Genomic DNA, 24,202 nt, shown 5'->3' with positions numbered 1-24,202 from the left:
TTAGGGTAGGTTTTAATAGTCACAGTGGGTACAACATCTCCTATACACTTCCTTATAAACCCACTCACCGAATCAGCGTATACGTCTATATTATTCTCAGAGGCTATCCGGAACATATCCCAGTCCGCGTGATCAAAACAATCTTGAAGCATGGATTCTGATTGGTCAGACCAGCGTTGAATAGTCCTAAGCACGGGTGCTTCCTGTTTGAGTTTCTGCCTATAGGAAGGGAGGAGCAAAATGGAGTTGTGGTCAGATTTGCCGAAAGGAGGGCGGAGGAGGGCCTTGTATGCATAGCGGAAATTAGTTTTTCCAGCGCAAGTGCTACAGTCAATATGCTGATATAATTTAGGAAGCCTATATCTCAAATTTGCTTTGTTAAAATCCCCAGCTACAATAAATGCAGCCTCAGGATATATGGTTTTCAGTTTGCATAAAGTCCAGTGCAGTTCCTTGATTGTGAGGTATTCTAGGTCGGGTGAACAGAAGGACTTGAGTTCCTGTATGTTACTACAATTACACCATGAGTCGTTAGTCATGAAACATACCCCCCCCCCCCCATCCTTCTTCTTCTTGGAGAGATGTTTATTCCTGTCGGCGCGATGTACTGAGAACCCAGATGGCTGTATGGACAGGGACAGTATATCCCGAGAGAGCCATGTTTCCGTGGAAACAGAGGATGTTACAATCCCTGATGTCTCTCTGGAAAGCAACCCTTGGCCTGATCTCGTCCACTTTGTTGTCTAGGGACTGGACATTAGCGAGTAATATACTCGGAAGCGATGGGCGGTGTGCGCGCCTCCTGAGTCTGACTAGGAGACCGCTCCGGCTGCCTCTCCTCCTGCGGCGTTGTTTTGGGTCGGCCTCTGGAACCAGTTTCAAATGCCCTGGGTGGTGCGGACAACGGATCCGCTTCGGGAAAGTCGTATTCCTGGTCGTAGTGGTGGTAAGTTGACGTCGCTCTGATATCCAATAGTTATTCCCTGCTGTATGTAATAACACTTAAGATTTTCTGGGCAAATACATTAAAAACAACTAAATACTGCAAAGTTTCCTAAGCACTAGAAGCGAGGCAGCCCTCTCTGTTGGCGCCATCTTGTTGGCAGACATGTTGTGTGGGCGAGCAGTTTGCTGATGTCAACATTGTGAACATAGTGACCCATTGTGGCAGTATGGGGAGGCATAAGCTACGGACAACGAACACAATTGCATTTTGTCGATAGCAATTTGAATTCAAAGAGATATCATGACGAGATCCTGAGGCCCATTGTCGTGCCATTCATCTGCTGCCATCACCTCATGTTTCAGCATGATAATGCACAGCCCCGTCTCAAGGATCTGTACACAATTCCTGGAAGCTGAAAATGTCCCAGTTCTTCCATGGCCTGCATACTTACCAGACATGTCACCCAATGAGCATGTTTGGTATTCTCTATCAACGTGTACGACAGCGTGTTCAAGTTCCCATCAATATCCATCAACTTTGCACAGCCATTGAAGAGGAGTGGGACAACATTCCTCAGGCCACAAACAATAGCCTGATCAACTCACGCTGCATGAGGCAAATGGTGGTCACACCAGGTACTGACTGGTTTTCTGATCCACGCCCCTACCTTTTTTAAAGATATCTGTAACCAACAGATGCATATCTGTATTCCCAGTCATGTGAAATCCATAGATTAGGGCCTAATGAATTTATTTCAATTGACTGATTTCCGTATATGAACTGTAACTCAGTAAAATCTTTGAAATTGTTGCATGTTGTGTTTATATTTTTGTTGAGTGTAATTATTATTCTGTAACTGGTTCCACAGCCTTTTTCATTTACTCAACCTGAACAACAACAAAATAATGAGTTGTCCCAAGGTTAGCTCCAATTTGAAAGAACTTTGGCAAAAAATCCTGTCAATTTAAAATGATTTGTTTGCTCAACATGCCACATACAGTGAGCTCCATAATTCATTGGACAGTGACCTTTTTGTTTTGTTATTTTGGTTCTGTACTCCAGCACTATGAGTTTGAAATGATACAATGACAATGAGAGTGAAGTGCAGACTGTCAGCTTTAATATGAGGGTATTTTCTTACATATTGGATGAACCGTTTAGAAATTATAGAAGCTTTTGTACATTGTAAAAAAAAAATCCAGAACTCTTGGGGCTCTTTTACATGCTTTTTAGCAAACTGTAATGCATTTCTGTTCTTCAGGCTTATCAGTGGTTTGCATCTTGTAGTGTTACCCTCTGTAGTCCTGCTGGTGTAGTCTTCTACGTATGGTAGACTTTGACACATCTACACCTGCATCCAGGAGAGTGTTTTTGATCTGTTGGGCTGTTGTCAGGGGGGTTTTCTTCACCATAGAGAGTATTCTCCGGTTCATCCACTACAGTGGTCTTCCTCGGTCTACCGGTTCTTTTGACATAATTGAGTTCACCGGTTGTTTTTTTCTTGTTAATGATGAACCAAACTGTTGACTTGGGCATGGCCAGGGTTTTTTTGCAATGTTCCTGATTGATTGATTTTCATTTCTGAGCCTTATGACGGCCAGCTTCATTTGCATCGACACTGCTGTCTTCCTCATGTTGTCACACCCCAACAACAACCTCCAAAGGCAATAGCAAAGTCTAGAATCAATACTATTCATCAACAGCTCTCCTGCATTCACTAACGACACAAATGAATACACCTGCCTAACGACACACATCTGTGAAGCCAATTTAACAAATACTTGTAGTACCTTAAAATGTGGGGACCATGTACAAAAGGTGCTGTCATTTCTAAACGGTTCATCCGATATGTATGAAAATACCCTCATATTAAACCTGACAGTCTGCAATTCACCCTCATTGTCATTGTATCCTTTCAAACTCAAAGTGCTAGAGTACAGAACCAAAATAACAAAGAAATGGTCACTGTCCAATGAATTATGGAGCTCACTGTATGTTCATTCAACTATAAATTATTATTTGGGCATCTTAACTAAAAAAGGCTGTGCAACAGGTTACACAGATAAACGCTGATTTTAAAATACATGTTTTAAACTTGCATATTTGACATACATTATGTTCATTTATACAGTAATTAATATTCAACATGTGTCACGATCGTTGATGAACGGGACGGACCAAGGCGCAGCGTGATATGCATACATGTTTATTAAATATCAAACACAACGACAAAATAACAAACAAAACGAAACGTGAAGTCCAAGGCAAGGCAACACAACACAACACAACACAACACAACACAACACAACACAACACAACACAACACAACACAACACAACACAACACAACACAACACAACACAACACAACACAACACAACACAACACAACACAACACAACACAACACAACACGGAACAAGATCCCACCACCCACTAGTGCCAATAGGCTGCCTAAGTATGGTCCCCAATCAGAGACAACGAGCGACAGCTGCCTCCGATTGGGAACCACACCGGCCAACATAGAAATACACATAATAGAACACCGACATAGAAATACACAACATAGAACATACACACCCTGCCTCAACATATACGAGTCCCCAGAGTCAGGGCGTGACAACATGTCCTCACCCGGGATTTGAACTCAGAATCTCTTGGAGGATGGCCTTCCGATCTTCCTGCTACACCACCGTGTCACCGTGTCAATTATCAGTTAATCCGACTGTTCTCTCATCATTGATTTTATTGACTTATTTCAGCAATTTTAGTTGTCTAATGTTGGTGGGACATGTTACTATGTTTTAATGTTACAAAATAATAAATAATAAATAGAGGTTTTAATGAGTGTACTTTTAACAGAGCTGATATTGACTTTGAAGTGCAATAATAATTAGTTAAAACAACAATATTTATTTTTACCGTGTATATTCCTATCCCACAGACATGTTGTAGATATGAACGATGGAATTTGATTGCATATCTTGCCATTGGAAAAGCACCGGATCATCTAAGGATTCATTTTACGTCAGTATGCATCAATACAATGTGAGCTGTAGTGTGTGTCCATTTTGGAATGTTCTCGGCCAATTGAAACCCTGGCTTGCATTTTCTCCATCAGAAAGCAGTTCGCTTACACAGAAAAAAAAACGTCAGATTCTGATGGGATTTAGACTTATTTCTGGTGCCTTCTTCTTTTGTTGGATCTCAAATTCTGATTCATGCATTCACTAAATAGTTACTGCACTAGTACAAAGAAACAAACCCACTGGTCTTCCCATGGATACTCCAAATAAAATCTGAGAACTTCAAAACACCTCTGATTAACTCCTAAGGAGATTTGGATTGGAGATTCATCATTCTCTCAAGGTAACATCCAACATCCAACTCTTTTGAAACTGTGGCTACTAAATAGTGTAAATGTAACAGGGTTGCTGTCTTCGGCAGGTTCATTTTTTATGTGCTCCATTAGTAGGTTTACAAGCCACAAAGGTTTGTCATAACATCATACTTGTGTGTGTGTGTGTGTGTGTGTCTGTGTCTGTGTCTGTGTCTGTGTCTGTGTCTGTGTCTGTGTCTGTGTCTGTCTGTCTGTCTGTGTGTGTGTGTGTGTGTGTGTGTGTGTGTGTGTGTGTGTGTGTGTGTGTGTGTGTGTGCGTGTGTGCGTGCGTATGTGTGTGTGTGTGTAATGCAATAATATAAACAAAAGCCTCATATGCCCACGGGCTATCATCAAACTTTGTGTGTGTATTCTATTGTCCCAGTCGTTAGTCATACAACTTCTATAAATATTAAATCCTCCAGACTACCAGGCTAACACTACTGAGTCCCCCATAACAATCTATCCTCCAGACTACCAGGCTAACACTACTGAGTCCCCCATAACAATCTATCCTCCAGACTACCAGGCTAACACTACTGAGTCCCCCATAACAATCTATCCTCCAGACTACCAGGCTAACACTACTGAGTCCCCCATAACAATCTATCCTCCAGACTACCAGGCTAACACTACTGAGTCCCCCATAACAATCTATCCTCCAGACTACCAGGCTAACACTACCGAGTCCCCTATAACAATCTATCCTCCAGACTACCAGGCTAACACTACTGAGTCCCCCATAACAATCTATCCTCCAGACTACCAGGCTAACACTACTGAGTCCCCCATAACAATCTATCCTCCAGACTACCAGGCTAACACTACTGAGTCCCCCATAACAATCTATCCTCCTGACTACCAGGCTAACACTACTGAGTCCCCCATAACAATCTATCCTCCAGACTACCAGGCTAACACTACCGAGTCCCCCATAACAATCTATCCTCCAGACTACCAGGCTAACACTACTGAGTCCCCCATAACAATCTATCCTCCAGACTTCCAGTCTAACACTACTGACTACCAGGCTAACACTACTGAGTCCCCCATAACAATCTATCCTCCAGACTACCAGGCTAACACTACTGAGTCCCCCATAACAATCTATCCTCCAGACTACCAGGCTAACACTACTGAGTCCCGCATTTTATTTTTTATTTTTTTTATTTCACCTTTATTTAACCAGGTAAGCCAGTTGAGAACAGGTTCTCATTTACAACTGCGACCTGGCCAAGATAAAGCAAAGTAGTGCAATAAAAACAACACAGAGTTACATATGGGGTAAAAAAAAAAGATAAAGTCAGAAATACAACAGAAAATATATATACAGTGTGTGCAAATGTAGCAAGTTATGGAGGTAAGGCAATAAATAGGCTATAGTGCAGAATAATTACAATAGTATTAACACTGGAATGCTAGATGTGCAAGAGATTATGTGCAAATAGAGATACTGGGGTGCAAAAGAGCAAAATAAATAACAATATAGGGATGAGGTAGTTGGGTGGGCTAATTTCAGATGGGCTGTGTACAGGTGCAGTGATCGGTAAGGTGCTCTGACAACTGATGCTTAAAGTTATTGAGGGAGATAAGAGTCTCCAGCTTCAGAGATTTTTGCAATTCGTTCCAGTCATTGGCAGCAGAGAAATGGAAGGAATGGCGGCCAAAGGAGGTGTTGGCTTTGGGAATGACCAGAGAGATATACCTGCTGGAGCGCAGACTACGGGTGGGTGCTGCTATGGTGACCAATGAGCTAAGATAAGGCGGGGATTTGCCTAGCAGTGATTTATAGATGGCCTGGAGCCAGTGGGTTTGACGACGAACATGTAGTGAGGACCAGCCAACAAGAGCGTACAGGTCACAGTGGTGGGTAGTGTATGGGGCTTTGGAGACAAAACGGATGGCACCGTGATAGACTACATCCAATTTGCTGAGTAGAGTGTTGGAGGCTATTTTGTAAATGACATCGCCGAAGTCAAGGATCGGTAGGATAGTCAGTTTTACGAGGGCATGTTTGGCAGCATGAGTGAAGGAGGCTTTGTTGCGAAATAGGAAGCAGATTCTAGATTTAACTTTGGATTGGAGATTCTTTATGTGAGTCTGGAAGTTGAGTTTACAGTCTAACCAGACACCTAGATATTTGTAGTTGTCCACATACTCTAGGTCAGACCCGTCGAGAGTGGTGATTCTAGTCGGGTGGGCGGGTGCTAGCAGCGTTCGATTGAAAAGCATGCATTTAGTTTTACTAGTGTTTAAGAGCAGTTGAAGGCTACTGAAGGATTGTTGTATGGCATTGAAGCTCGTTTGGAGGTTTGTTAACACAGTGTCCAATGAAGGGCCAGATGTATACAAAATGGTGTCGTCTGCGTAGAGGTGGATCTGAGAGTCACCAGCAGCAAGAGCGACATCATTGATATACACGGAGAAAAGTGTCGGCCCAAGAATTGAACCCTGTGGCACCCCCATAGAGACTGCCATAGGTCCAGACGACAGGCCCTCCGATTTGACACACTGAACTCTATCTGAGAAGTAGTTGGTGAACCAGGCGAGGCAGTCATTTGAGAAACAAAGGCTATTTAGTCTGCCAATAAGAATGCGGTGGTTGACAGAGTCGAAAGCCTTGGCCAGGTCGATGAAGACGGCTGCATAACAATCTATCCTCCAGACTTCCAGGCTAACACTACTGAGTCCCCCATAACAATCTATCCTCCAGACTTCCAGGCTAACACTACTGAGTCCCCCATAACAATCTATCCTCCAGACTACCAGGCTAACACTACTGAGTCCCCCATAACAATCTATCCTCCAGACTACCAGGCTAACACTACTGAGCTTTCCTAAAATGGGCACCACACTGCAGCTTTCCTAAAATGGGCACCACACTGCAGCTTCACTAAAATGGGCACCACACTGCAGGACTAAATTCTCTATATGACCAATAATTGAAGTCCATTGTTTTATTGTGAGAGTTCTGCTCAGTCTTGGCGGTATTAGTCCATGTCCATACCTGGTCCCTGGCTGCCCAGGAAAAAGCACATCTCTGTTCTTGTCACCCCTCTATTTAAACTCAATTTCCATAGCTCCTTTTCTTGATGGATTGGCCCCAACAGCAGGCACTTCAATCAGGGCCTGATTTTCTATACCAAATTATAAATGAGAAGGAAAATGATATGGAAATGAATCCCGTTTTGGTACTTGATCAGAACACAGTGTGAGTCAATCACTCATTACACTCAGCTACTGACCTTTCTCCCAACAGGAAGTGCTGTGACTATCTCCGCCAGGATTGGAATTGACAAGATGTCTACACTAATAGAAAAATGCCCACATTTCCTCACAAGTTAATTATAATTTCAATGGCGGACCCGAGGGTTGCGGCCGCTCAGAAAGGTTAGTGTAGACATTTGTACCTGCCAGGGCCGACAATGCGCCGACACTATTCCTGACAGAGAGCAGTTAACAGATGGACTTCTGTGGGTGTCACACAGTGCTTCATCAAATCAGGGAGGGAGAGGTTGTTATCCTGGCACCACACGGCCAGGTCTCTGACCTCCTCCCTATAGGCTGTCTCATCGTTGTCGGTGATCAGGCCTACCACTGTTGTGTCGTCTGCAAACTTAATGATGGTGTTGGAGTCGTGCCTGGCCATGCAGTCATGATGTCACAATATCAAAATTCCCTTCACGTTTTGACAAATAGAGTATAGACAGTGTGTGGACAATATATACTTAGTGTGCAAAACCATGACGTGCTGTTTCCATTTCATAGACTGACCAGGTGAATCAAGGTGAAAGCTATGATACCTTATTAAATCCACTTCAGTCAGTGTAGATGAAGGGGAGACAGGTTAAATAAGGAGTTTTAAGCCTTGAGACAATTGAGACATGGATTGTTTATGTGTGCCATTCAGAGGGTCAATGGGCAAGACAAAATATTTAAGTGCCTTTGAACGGGGTATGGTAGTAGGTGCCAGGCGCACCGGTTTGAGTGTGTCAAGATCTGCAATGCTGCTTGGTTTTTCGTGTATCAAGAATGGTCCACCACCCAAAGGACATCCAGCCACAGTTGTGTCAAGCATTGGAGTCAACATGCGCCAGCATCCCCGTGGAACACTTTTGACACATCGGAGAGTCCATGCCCTGATGAATTGAGGCTGTTCTGGGGGCAAAGGGGGTGCAACTCAATATCAGGAAGGTGTTCCTAATGTTTAGTACACTCAGTGTCTACTGTCTGTAAGTAATGATGTAATCATTGTAAAACATTACATCAGCAGCAGACACAATGTGTCACAATGGATGGATATTAAACTAGGGAACCCTCCTTTCTTTCAGCCCACTCACAGCAATATTTAATACCAGTTGTATTTCTGAAAGCCTAATGTGATCTGCTAGTGTAGGCCATTTGGTTTGCATTATGAGACAGTTCTGAGGTGACGGCTCATCCGTCAAACTAAGGAAAACATGAAGGGATTCTCATCGTCTGCTTGCTGATCTGTCCTTCATCTGCCCCCCAACACCTCTCCCCTGAACCCAGCAGAATGACACAGGCCGCATCCCAAATGGCCACCCTGTACCCATAGGGTTCTGGTCAAAAGTAGTGCACTACATAGGGAATAGGGTGCCAATGACAAACACATCCAGGGAGCAACACGCACGATGAACGATTGGCAGGGAAGAGTTCATTTTGATCATCTGTTTGAAATGATTGTGTATGGCCAGTCTCTCTCTCTCTCTCTGCCTGACTACATCCCAGCACATTAACTTTCAGATACTCTGGTCTCACTAACACACAATCACATCTACAAATAGAGCATTCAGAAGACGCCTGCTCACTTCAGTATACTACAGAGGTATGTAAGGTACAGTATTCGGGACAGAATATTATAAGTAATATTAGATGTAAGGTACAGTATACGGGACATAATATTAGTTGTAATAATAGATGTAAGGTACAGTATACGGGACATAACCCTCCTGTAGCTCAGTTGGTAGAGCATGGTGCTTGCAACACCAGGGTTGTGGGTTCGATTCCCACGGGGGGTCAGTATGAACAATTTATGCACTCACTAACTGTAAGTCGCTCTGGATAAGAGCGTCTGCTAAATGACTAAAATGTAAATGTTAATAATATTATTTGTAATATTAGATGTAAGGTACAGTACAAGGGACAGAGTAGTTGATGTAATATTAGATGTTAGGTACAGTACAACATACAGAATATTATATGTAATATTAGATGTAAGGTACAGTAAAAGGGACAGAATAGTCGATGTAATATTAGATGTAAGGTACAGTACAACATACAGAATATTATATGTAATATTAGATGTAAGGTACAGTACAACATACATAATATTAGATGTAATATTAGATGTAAGGTACAGTACAACATACATAATATTAGATGTAATATTAGATGTAAGGTACAGTACAAGGGACAGACTGTTATTTGTTAAATAGATGTAAGGTACAGTACAACATACATAATATTAGATGTAATATTAGATGTAAGGTACAGTACAAAATAAAGAATAATATCTGTAATATTAGATGTAAGGTACAGTACAAGGGACATAATATTATATGTAATATTAGATGTAAGGTACAGTACAAGGGACAGAATATTATTTGTAGTATTAAATGTAAGGTACAGTACAACATACATAATATTATATGTAATATTAGATGTAAGGTACAGTACAACATACAGAATATTAGATGTAATATTAGATGTAAGGTACAGTACAACATACAGAATAATATATGTAATATTAGATGTAAGGTACAGTACAAGGGACAGAATAGTTGATGTAATATTAGATATAAGGTACAGTACAACATACAGAATATTATATGTAATATTAGATGTAAGGTACAGTACAACATACAGAATGTAAGTCGCTTTGGATAAAAGCGTCTGCTAAATGGCATATTATATTATATTATTAGAATATTAGATGTAATATTAGATGTAAGGTACAGTACAACATACATAATATTATATGTAATATAGATCTAAGGTACAGTACAACATACAGAATATTATATGTAATATTAGATGTAAGGTACAGTACAACATACATAATATTATATGTAATATAGATGTAAGGTACAGTACAAGGGACATAATATTATATGTAATATTAGATGTAAGGTACAGTACAACATACAGAATAATATATGTAATATTAGATATAAGGTACAGTACAACATACATAATATTATATGTAATATAGATGTAAGGTACAGTACAACATACATAATATTATATGTAATATAGATCTAAGGTACAGTACAACATACAGAATATTATATGTAATATTAGATGTAAGGTACAGTACAACATACATAATATTATATGTAATATAGATGTAAGGTACAGTACAAGGGACATAATATTATATGTAATATTAGATGTAAGGTACAGTACAACATACAGAATAATATATGTAATATTAGATGTAAGGTACAGTACAACATACATAATATTATATGTAATATTAGATGTAAGGTACAGTACAACATACATCATATTATATGTGATATAGATGTAAGGTACAGTACAAGGGACAGAATATTATATGTAATATTAGATGTAAGGTACAGTACAAGGGACAGAATATTATATGTAATATTAGATGTAAGGTACAGTACAACGTACAGAATATTAGATGTAATATTAGATGTAAAGTGCAGTACAACATACATAATATTATATGTAATATTAGATGTAAGGTACAGTACAAGGGACAGAATAATATATGTAATATTAGATGTAAGGTACAGTACAACATACAGAATATTATTTGTAATATTAGATGTAAGGTACAGTACAACATACAGAATATTATTTGTAATATTAGATGTAAGGTACAGTACAACATACATAATATGATATGTAATATTAGATATAAGGTACAGTACAACATACATAATATTATATGTAATATAGATGTAAGGTACAGTACAACATACATAATATTATATGTAATATAGATCTAAGGTACAGTACAACATACAGAATATTATATGTAATATTAGATGTAAGGTACAGTACAACATACATAATATTATATGTAATATAGATGTAAGGTACAGTACAAGGGACATAATATTATATGTAATATTAGATGTAAGGTACAGTACAACATACAGAATAATATATGTAATATTAGATGTAAGGTACAGTACAACATACATAATATTATATGTAATATTAGATGTAAGGTACAGTACAACATACATCATATTATATGTAATATAGATGTAAGGTACAGTACAAGGGACAGAATATTATATGTAATATTAGATGTAAGGTACAGTACAAGGGACAGAATATTATATGTAATATTAGATGTAAGGTACAGTACAACGTACAGAATATTAGATGTAATATTAGATGTAAAGTGCAGTACAACATACATAATATTATATGTAATATTAGATGTAAGGTACAGTACAAGGGACAGAATAATATATGTAATATTAGATGTAAGGTACAGTACAACATACAGAATATTATTTGTAATATTAGATGTAAGGTACAGTACAACATACAGAATATTATTTGTAATATTAGATGTAAGGTACAGTACAACATACATAATATGATATGTAATATTAGATGTAAGGTACAGTACAACATACAGCATATTATATGTAATATTAGATGTAAGGTACAGTACAACATACATAATATTATATGTAATATAGATGTAAGGTACAGTACAACATACAGACTATTAGATGTAATAATAGATGTAAGGTACAGTACAAGGGACATAATATTATATGTAATATTAGATGTAAGGTACAGTACAACATACATACTATTAGATGTAATAATAGATGTAAGGTACAGTACAAGGGACATAATATTATATGTAATATTAGATGTAAGGTACAGTACAAGGGACAGAATATTATTTGTAATATTAGATGTAAGGTACAGTACAACATACAGAATATTATATGTAATATTAGATGTAAGGTACAGTACAACATACATACTATTATATGTAATATTAGATGTAAGGTACAGTACAACATACAGCATATTATATGTAATATTAGATGTAAGGTACAGTACAACATACATAATATTATATGTAATATAGATGTAAGGTACAGTACAACATACAGACTATTAGATGTAATAATAGATGTAAGGTACAGTACAACATACATAATATTATTTGTAATATTAGATGTAAGGTACAGTACAACATACAGAATATTAGACATAATATTAGATGTAAGGTACAGTACAACATACAGAATATTATGTGTAATATTAGATGTAAGGTACAGTACAACATACAGAATAATATATGTAATATTAGATGTAAGGTAGAGTACAACATACATAATATGATATGTAATATTAGATGTAAGGTACAGTACAACATACAGAATTTTATATGTAATATTAGATGTAAGGTACAGTACAACATACATAATATTATATGTAATATAGATGTAAGGTACAGTACAACATACAGACTATTAGATGTAATAATAGATGTAAGGTACAGTACAAGGGACATAATATTATATGTAATATTAGATGTAAGGTACAGTACAACATACAGAATAATATATGTAATATTAGATGTAAGGTACAGTACACCATACAGAATATTATATGTAATATTAGATGTAAGGTACAGTACAACATACAGAATAATATATGTAATATTAGATGTAGGGTACAGTATACTTGACATAATATTAGTTGTAATAATAGATGTAAGGTACAGTATACGGGACATAATATTATATGTAATATTATATGTAATGTACAGTATTGAATTATAGGTGTTGCAAGTCTTTTACCGAGGGTTTGCAACTGTCAGTAGGATGTTTCATCACAAAGTTAAAAGACTGCAAGTCAAATATGAAGACAAGATGTTAATGCATGTATTGACATTGAAAAATAACGTTTGCATTGATGGAATCAAAATGTACTAGATATCATCTTGCTGCTGTCAAGGGGTTTTTGTTGTCTTTACCTCAAATGTTGCTATTGGCTCCTTCCAAATAAACGTCGACCCACTCTGGAGTTAGTGACAGGGATGCTTAATGGATGGAGGGACAACACAATGACACAATTGGCTAATCATAAAGGGGGACTGTACGGGTCGGTGTGAGGGATTACGGCCAGAACCAACCCAGTACTCTGAGTGACAGCTGGGATTTCTAGTGTGTGAAGACCAGTAATTGGAAAAAGCTGAAGAGTTTAGGAAATACATTTTTCATCATCTTTCCAAACGGCACTTAGTAAGAATAATAGTTCAAACTCTCCCCTCAATGATTGGCTGACACTGTATATGCACTTCTGATTTGGTTTAATATCAAGCGATAGTCCAAAAGATGTAAACAAAATTTAGGGCAATGCACTTAACAATTATTTTGTACAGGCTACAAGTACTGCCCTACTTTCAAAGTAATTTAACCATCAAAAGCTAATGATGCATTACCATTCATCTCTTTTTTTTTTTTTTTTTTCTCAATCATAGTCACATTCTCAATATACTGTACATCTGGTGGGAAGTTGAGAGCACCCCGTGACATGCTGTTCACTGTTCATTACACAACCAACTGCTCTGTCTAATGAGCCTGAAGCCAATCTCTCCTTCTTATGACTTACAGACAGTGCACCACCTCACGGTAACATGTTATCACTCTGCCCACACAGTGAACAAATGCCTAGAAATGAGAAGACCTTAGTATGTCACCTCAACTGAGCTCAAATCATGAAGAAAAAAACAAAAAATCACAATAAACAATGTAATGTCTCAGTTCTACACTGAGCTCCATCGTTATGGGTTACATATTATCCATCTGCACACGGACTGGGGCACCAGGTTCTTTCTCACCATGACTGAGCTCAATTAAAACAAATAGTAATGAAGCAGAAGAAGAAGAAGAAGAAGAAGAAGAAGAAGAAGAGAGTAAACAATGTGAATGACTTTTACCACCATTTGCATAAAATCTGTTAACCCTTTCCTTGACTCATGTTCTTATGAAGTGTTGACATGATCTAGCACCTTATAAAAAAGCAACCACGGGACATTATGAAACCATTAGTCTATAAAAGGTGATCATGTGGCAGTAGCTTTATGTGTGCTCATTGGTGGGACAGAATGATCACATCCCCTGTGATTGAGCCTTGCAGCGGTCAGATTAGCATCCCTGTGACTGCAGCTCCATGAATCCTGACAGATACTACATGTCGCCTGCTCCACCGGAGGAGAACTGCTCCCTGATGTATCACATTAATATATGATAAACAACAGCAGCATAGCCAGATTACACAATAAATAATTCACCGGCCGTCAGAGAATATGATATGTCCCTGTGCAGATTATTTACTGCTTTGAAATTATTATTTTAATCTCCTGAAGGAAACGTCCAAGGTGAAACTTAAAGTCAATAATACATATGAAACATTTATTCTCAATATACATAATACCTAAAAACCTGTCTGTTAAAGGGGAGATTCACCCAGTAGCAATGTGATAGTGTTTTTCAGCTCTAGGTGATTTTGTATGACTCCAGAAGACAGTTTAGAATGTTTTGCCCAGAACCTAAGCCAGCAGTCAAAGCTGATAACAGCCAGTATGTCACACTGTGATATTGGCTCTGCACCCCATTGTATGGGATATCAGACACTGCTGAATGCTCACTCTTTAAGAATGTAAAACACCGAAGTCCAGAGTTTATTCCGTTTACATAAATAAAACGCACCCAGCGTCAATACGAAACTATCCCAAGGGAAGAATTCCACCTTGGCAATAACAAATGGAAGAGTAGCATTGTACGACCGATACCTGGATGACCAGAGGAGGGTGTCGTGTGTGCCCAGTAGATCAGACGATCACGGATAAGCGCAGGCACGTACTGCAGCCCAGCTGGACACTGCGGTGGAGATGGATCTGTGCGTAATGCCTGCGCTATACCCGCGTCCATCGCCCATACTACTGGCGCCACAATGCAGGAGGCCGGGAGTATGGGGGTTGTTGTCTCTGGACCTCTCCTCTGTGTCATACAGCCGAGACAGTGCGTCTGCCTTCACGTTCTTCGTACCCGGAATGTATGAGAGCATGAAATCAAACCGGGTGAAGAAGAGGGCCCACCTGGCCTGGCGAGGATTCAGCCTCCTCGCTGCCCGAATGTACTCCAGGTTACGGTGGTCCGTCCAGACGAGGAAAGGCACCTTCGAGCCAATGACTCCACACCGTCAAAGCTCAGACAACAGCCAGCAGCTCCCAATCACCAACGCCATAGTTCTGCTCTGCCGAGCTGAGCTTCTTCGAAAAGAAGGCACAGGGGCGGAGCTTGGGTGGCGTACCCAAGCGTTGGGATAAGACAGCACCTATCCCTACCTTGGACACATCCACCTCCACTACGAATGGTAGTGATGGATCGGGGTGAGCCAGTACCGGGGCTGAGGTGAACAGACCCCGCAATTTACTGAAGGCCCTGTCAGCCTCAGCAGACCAGCGGAGCCAGGACGGCCCACCCTTCAACAAGGAGGTAATGGGAGCTGAGACCTTTCTAAAGCCCCGAATAAACCTCAGATAGTAGTTGGCAAAGCCAAAGAAGCGCTGCACCTCCTTCACCGTGGTTGGAGTCGGCCAATTACGCACGGCTGAAATGCAATCGAATGGTATTCGGGGGGAATGCGCACGGTGGGGGTACCGTCTGGACTTTCCACCGTGGTCGCACCAACGGAAACACCAACGGAAACACCTAGACACCTACCCGGACACTCACACGAGCACCCCGTAAGAACCCTCTGCGGCCATGAAAAAGTGGGGTTGTGAAGGGCTAACAACGGAATACCTAAGATTACTGGGTAAGCAGGAGACTCAATAATCAAAAAAGTGATCTGCTCAACATGCGTCTCCTGTGTAATCATGGTGACTGGTACAGTAACTTCCTTAACCAACCCGGACCCTAATGGTCGACTATCAAGTGCTCTGATGGGGAGTGGAATGGTTAGGGGAACCAATGAAATGCCATGACGGCGTGCAAATGCCCTGTCCATAAAATTCCCAGCTGCGCCTGAATGGACTAGCGCCTTACACTGGGAACCTACAAAGTGATCTGGAAAGGAGATAGATAAAGTAGAGTGCGCCGCAAAGGGTTCTGAACACGTTTGGGTGTTCGTTACCAGGGGTGATGCGTGGGTACCCTGCCTACCACCTCCAGACCCAAAGGAACGTTGACTGCGACGTGAGGTGGATTGTCCCTTCGTGTCACCAGAGTGGCACTGTCGCTGTCCTCCTGCACTCTCTCGACCGGCGGCTCCCCCCAGCTCCATCTGCTCGGGGTCAGAGTCGTCCGGAGTGGGAACGGGCAGACCCCTACCAGGACGTCCTCTGGCTGCTAGCAGATTGTCCAGCCGGATGGCCATGTCCACCAGTTGAGAGAACGATAGCATGGCATCACGGCAGGCTATCTCCCGTCGGACGTCCTCCCTTAGGTCGCACCGGAAATGGTCGATCAGGGCCCGCTCGTTCCACCCAGACCCTGCTGCCAGCGTCCTGAACTCCAGCGTATAGTCCTGTGCGGTCCTCGTCCCCTGCCTCAGATGGACCAGTCATTCGCCCGCCTCTTGACCCTCAGGCGGTGATCGAAATCGTCCCGAAAGAGGCGAGCAAACTCCCCGTAGTCCTCCAACGCGGTGCCTCCCTCGTTCCACACCGCGTTGGCCCACTCCAGGGCTCTCCCACAAAGGCAGGAAACGAGGACGGATACCTTCTCCCGCTCCAGTGGTGCCGGCTTGATGCTGGAGAAATACAACTCTACTTGGAGCAGAAATCCCTTACATCGCGCTGCCGTCCCATCAAACGCCGGTGGCCGGGATATCTGGATCCCTCCAGGGGCTGGGGTGTAGGTGGCTGTATCTGGTTGACCAGCTGGTCTCGATAGATCGGGTCCTCTCCTCTCCAGGCGTTGTACTACCTGAAGAACCCGATCCATCGCTTCCCCCAAGCTGGCCAGCATCGAGGAATGCTCCTGGGCCCTTGTCACAACTCCAGGCATGCGGTCTTCTCCTGCTGACTCCATTCAGCGGGTGAGTGATTCTGTGATGAGGTGTGAATGAAGGAGTCAGGCGCAGGAGGTAAAACACCGAAGTCCAGAGTTTATTCCGTTTACATAAATAAAACGCACCAAGCATCAAAACAAAACCATCACAAGGGAAATATTCCACCTTGGCAATAACAAATGGAAGAGTAGCTCAACCGAGCTCCTGGCTCTCACAATGAAACAATCACTCACAAAGACAAGGGGAACAGAGGGAACACTTATACACATACTAATTATGGGAATGAGCACCAGGGTGTGTGTGATTGACAAGACAAGACATGACAAGTGGAGTGATGAGAATGAGATCGGCAGTAGCTAGTAAGCCGGTGACGACGAACGCCGAAACCTGCCCGAACAATTAGGAGAGGAAGCCTCAGCAGGAGTCGTGACAGCATTAGAAATTCAACAACATCGACACCAAACGCAGTGAATCTCTCCTTCAACAAGAGGTCAAAGGGACCCCTTACAGCTCTAATGCCTGTTGGCTAGATGGTATACCGTATTACTGTAAATCTGTAAAGCAAAGCATCTTTATTGTTCCTCTGTTCCTCTTACATGTAAACACATCTATCCACACACTGCCTTAAGCAACTTTGGTTTTAACTTCAGGATACAAATCGTTGTGTTCCCCTTTTCAGATGTGGAGATTAATGTTTGGATGCCTGAGGAATTACTGACATCAGCAGCCCTTCCGTGGTCATTCACCTGTAGATGATGTCTTCACCACAGTACCGCAAGCGCTTTTCAAAGAAACATGAGAGACTTATGATCCCGATCTGCCTTTGCAATATCCATAGAACCGTCAGCGGGTTAATCCTTTCTACTGTTGCTTCATCAACCACTGTCTGACAATGTGTGAATGTCATGGCTGCATCCCAAATGGTTCCCTCAGTTTGACCAGGTAGTGAATAAGGTGCCATTTGGGACACAGACCATGTCATTTGTTGTTGAGCTGACTATGAATTGCTGGGAAAATATATGTATATTGAATTTCCCTAAATACACTGTTTCTAAACCCTTTAGTACCATACATGACATTTCAATCTGCAGCTTATTTTGGAGAGGTGAAATGAGGAGATCTCATCGTGAGAAGATGATTTATTACATTTTATTAATCATAGACCCAATGATGAATGAGCCTCGCCTCCATCTGAGTAGCATTTTATAATTTGAAGAGCTTTCAACTGGTATTCAAACAAAACAGCCTTGAAAGGGCTAGTCTAATGCATTTCAATTCTATCACCAACTCCTCCTCTTCCTAAACCATTCGGCTCCGCCAAATTAATTGATTTAATTAAAGAATGTGGAATGCTATGAAAGCATTTGAATCTCTTCTGGGTTCCAGACGAGAACTCCTATTTTATTGTGATGCTTTTTCACCTGGCATTAGACACATAGCCAGGGTTTCATTTCAACAGGACAGGAGGGCTGGTAGTGTGAGCAGACATGGAGAAACCTCAGAACATAAGAGCCTTACCCACGCCGCTGAACCTTTAGCTTGACAATAAATCAACAGCTTTAAATGGCTTGACCGCTTGCTTGATATCCTGGGAAGGGAAATCTGCAAACGCTTCCTTCTAATCATCTTGTGTCAGCATCTTAGCTCATGGCTCATGGGTGAGACAGAAGCCTGCACCATCGTCACCAACTGTCTTTGATCATTATTCATACCTGTTGTCATGAAAAATACATTTCGTTGTTCAGTAGTAATTAGTTATCTGAATTAATCTATGTTACTTTGGCTTGCTCCGCCTCCTTGTTATTATACCCAATTTGAGGTTCGCATAATGTCAGCATAAAAATCATATAAGTCATATAAGTTTCCCTCTTTGACAGGTTGTAAATATCGTTTTTTGTTCTGCACAGGCTACATGTGATGAAAATCTTATTTGGATTCGAATCAATACTCTAAGTCTAGGTGTTCAGTCAGCAAACACCTTCAGGCAATGTTCCGGTGGGACATGTGATTTTCAGCTAATGTTAACACAAGAAAATGCTAAGAATATATCAACTATTTACAATAGTCAGACTTGATGTTTCCCACAAATGTTTAATAATATATAATTATACCAATAATATTCACATTTTAACTTTTACTTTCAAATTGACATACAACTGCTCTACATTAACCTAAAACATAAAAATCTGAGAACGGTATACGTGAATAAGACAATTTACTGTCCCACGTCAGGTTCTTCAAATTTGAAATGGGACATTTGCTCATCCTCACAAAGAGAGGTAGGTATGATAACATAATAACATATCTAAGGGGTTGACCCTTCACCTTTAACCTAAAAGTGATTACACAATGATATGTTGCCTAAGCATTTTTCTCATTGTAACTCGAATTTGAGCAGAAAGCTTTTTACGTTTTGACAATCCACCGGAGCGGAATACAATGAATCCCACAATGTCAAAAAAGCATTCATACTAACATAAAATTGGGCACAATACGCAAATATAGAATACAAAAACAAAATATGCCACAACGCCCATCTTATTCATGTCAATTCTCAACATGAATGTCCAAAGGAGGATGAACCATCTAGAAGCAGCAAAACATTGACAGAGGGTTTTTCTGTTTAAACTGTCCCTTTACCATAACTAATGTTTCCCATTTAAAATGTTTCATCACATCCTGTCTTGGACCTGTTTCACTCCCTGGCCTTAGGGCGATTAAAGCAGATTGCCCTGCGATCACACACTGCCTGTTCCCCTCCCTTTCTATTAGCAGTATTTTTATCATTAGGGTCGCTTGGCTTCCATGAAAAGGATGGAACTAGGCTACAATGTGTGCGTAATATGTTTCAAGCTTTGTGTGCTTCTTGTCAACACAGTTGTATTTTATATTATATTTTAGTCATTTAGCAGACGCTCTTATCCAGAGCGACTTACATGAGCAATTAGGGTTAAGTGCCTTGCTCAAGGGCACATCGACAGATTTTTCACCTAGTCGGCTCGGGGATTAGAACCAGCGACCTTTCGGTTACTGGCACAACGCTCTTAACCACTAAGCTACCTGCCGCCCCGTTGTGTGAAGCAAATCATTTAAAATAAGAATCCTCAAAAGAAAGGTTGGTCAATCAATATGGCCAACTTTTGCTTATTTGAGAGTGTCTGTTCTTTCAGGTTATGCACTTAAACATTTAGTGCTAATTATTTGAATCATCTGAGTTGTTGGGAATAATACTGCAAATATATCTATACTGTGTGTGAAGGAATAACACTGCAAACAGATCAATACTGTGTGTGAAGGAATAATACTGAACATAGATCAATACTGAGTGTGAGGGAATAATACTGCAAATAGATCAGTACTTCTGTGTGAGGGAATAATACTGCAAATAGATATATACTGTGTGTGAAGGAATAATACTGCAAAACAGATCAATACTGTGTTCATGCCAGAACAAAAGCCTACCACTTTCCCTCACAGCCCCTGCCAGGATAAGAAGCATGCTCTACCGTCCACACAATCTTCAAGTACAAATAGGGCTAAGCCGTTAAGATGATGATTGGTGTGGGAACACAGTATGTAAGCCAATGACTTTGAGGAGGAGGAAGTGCCCCTGCTGATTTCTCAATTATTATTTCCTCCTCAAGGCCTTGGAGAAACAAAAAAAAAGCTAAACTGCCTCACCGACAGTCAACGGGGCCAGAGAAAACCTCTTGCCCCTAGGTATTGTGGTCCAACAAAGAGGGGTAATAGAGCTTGCACCATATGAGAGAGAATCACGCTGCTCAGAGACCAAGGAAAGGTCACGCTGGTGAACAACGTCACAACTCTTGGCTCTTTGTTTAAGATCAATCTTTAACATCTCTATGTGTGGAAGGAAGAAGAAATCCTTAAATCTATGTTTGATACCGCCCATGAAAATATTTGATACATTTGATACCATTATGCGAAGAGGACTTAATAATGCACAAGCTTTTAGCTACACATTGTGTTGCTTTTCGAGGAGTAGTGACTGAAAATCTTTCTGAAATGGAACATTACCAAGAGGATTGAGACACTGTATATGAATATCTAGCCATATTCAACAACTAAATGAATGTTCAATATTCAAAACAAACAATGGCGACATACACGCAGTAATGATAAATGCATATTGAAATTAGCATGCATGGTATAAAGTAGGTTAGCCTAGAATCGAAATAGATTATCCTGTAAACATCATTGTTGTTAAATACTTAATGGCACTGTCAGTATCTTCCAGGGACACCTGTCCCATTTGTTGTAAGTCTGATTAGTGTGTGAGAGAGAGCAGTGGGGGGGTGTGTGTGTGTGTGGGGGGGGGGGGGGGGGGGGTATTTGCTTCAGTATTTTAAACACAGACTTTGGCTGATAGTTGGATGGAGACTTCACGAACCGAAACTCCCAATTTCTAACACATGGACTCAGAATTTAATCATGCCGCTGACCAAATTACACAAGATTTTAGATCTGGGTTAACCGAGATTAGACTGTTCTAAGGAGTGACTGCAATGCACACTTTAGTTTTGGTAGAAAAGTCACTGCCAAGAAATGCTTATGTTTGCATTTTTGGACTAAACACTTTATTTGATTACAGATAGAGTGAGTCTGAAGTTACACATCACACTATTACAACAGTGTGACTGTTTTGGAATAAAATGTTCAATATATTTTCTTAAACATCCGCTGTGTTGTGTGCTTATTGTTGAACCATTGATATGTTCTGGGGGCCATTTTGAGACCTGAAGGTGCTGCTGGAATGTTTTTGCCAATGGCATGGCCATCTTTTTGTGAGAAATTACACTGGTAGCTCAAATCATTTATAAAGTATTTATAAAGTATAAATAACCCACACATTAGATGAGGCCACACAAACATACTTAACTTATGATTATTAAATGGTTCATAAGGATCTATATTAAACATCTGAATGATGTTATGAGTGATTATTAAACAAAAGTTGTTGATAAATGTGTGAATAACTAGGTTACTAACGTTTACAAATGTGGGAGTAATGATTAATAAATTATGAATTAACATGTTAGTCATTTAGCAGACACTCTTATCCAGAGCGACTTACAGGAGCAATTAGGGTTAAGTACCTTGCTCAAGGGCACATCGACAGATTTTTCACCTAGTCGGCTCAGGGATTAGAACCAGCGACCTTTCAGTTACTGGCACAACGCTCTTTACCACTAAGCTACCTGCCACGCCATTGTAAATGCTTTATTACGTGGAGTTATTTTAAAGTGCTATCCAAACATTCTTTCAAATGTTTGAACCATTGCCGGTCAAATGTGTGGGTCAACGTTAAGAAAATAAGTTGAATGACTTTCATTTTATTAAGAAGGTCTGGAGTTTCTTCGGTACCGCTTTCAACTTCCAGTTGAAACTACCCAGTGTTCTGGATCAGTAGTCACAGAGAGTATGTTTACATGCACAGTAGTAATTCAATATTAAACTGATTACAGCAGTAGGCAGATAATGTCACAGTCATGTAACCACCTTACTCTGCTTATCTTAATCGGCGTAAGGTCAAAATCAAAGTAAGCATACGCTGATTAAAACACGTGGTTTTCTGAGCAATCTTTCGAATTATTAGGACATATAAACACCTTAAAATCGGCGTTCCAGCTGTGTGTTTGATCTGCACATGGGCTAGCACCAGCCGAGCGAAATGAGTTCGGAACAACTGAATGTATGCATCTTAGAAGTAGTTTTCCAAAACCAACTTTATATGTATGTGTATATTTATATACATATATTTTTTAGAAGAAAAAAAAAACATATGGGGGATTGGAAGTTATGCAGACCATTACATTGATGGAAGTTACAATCTATCTGCAATATTAAAGCTGCTCTACCCCCTAAAAATAAATAAAAATAATAATAATAATGTTGATTCATTATGAAATTATAAAAAATACGAAAAGCATTCCACCCATGAGGCCACTAGAGGGCGCTGCTGGTAATTTGACTGCAGGAAAGGGCTACTCCTCTCCATGAAATGTATTAATCCCAACAGCGTCTTTGACAACCTACAACTGTTTCACCACCCACTGTTAACAACGCCTTCTACTAATATTCAAACTTCTAAGGGAGCATGCTGTTCATAGTGGTGGAGCTGTTCCGTAAGGAAGTTGTTTGGCATGTGAGTGAGATCAGAAGACCATAGCTAGCTGTTATTGCATGCCGTGATGCTTGACATATTATATTCTGATGTTTTTGACGTGTTTTGTTCATGTACACGTTAGTTACTGCCCCATTGTATGTATGGTTGATGTCATGTGCCTGTTTGTATGATACTGATGCGTTGTTGCTCATGTCTCGGTCAAGGTCTCTATTGAAAAACTTTTTTTTTTTTTTTATCTCAACGAGACTAACCTGGTTAAATAAATGAATAAATAAACCTGCAGGCTTAAACATTTAATCAAGGGGAATACGAAACTTTAAATTAGCCAGGTTTTAATTATACCCACTGAAGTTATTTAGCCACTGAATAGTCTCAATATTAAAAGCTGAATAGGAAATGACTCTGCACATAAACATCACCGTTACTGAACCTTTATAAGCAACAGATTATATCCCACTGCACAAGCTAATGACGCCGTGACCCTTTATCAAACCTGCAAGAAAGTGGACTTTATTCATAGCTTTTTAGGCCTTCCTTGTCTAAAAGCCTTGCATCTACTCTGAAAATGCACTGAGGACCAGAGCATGGCTTAATACATAATTCCACAGCATCACATTAAAGTAATATCCTATCACCAGTCTCATTATTCAGTGTTTATAATTGAGGTTATGAGACTA

This window comes from Coregonus lavaretus (assembly GCF_964263955.1).
Source record: "Coregonus lavaretus genome assembly, chromosome: 32".
NCBI lineage: Eukaryota > Metazoa > Chordata > Actinopteri > Salmoniformes > Salmonidae > Coregonus > Coregonus lavaretus.
This window is presented reverse-complemented; position numbering follows the sequence as displayed.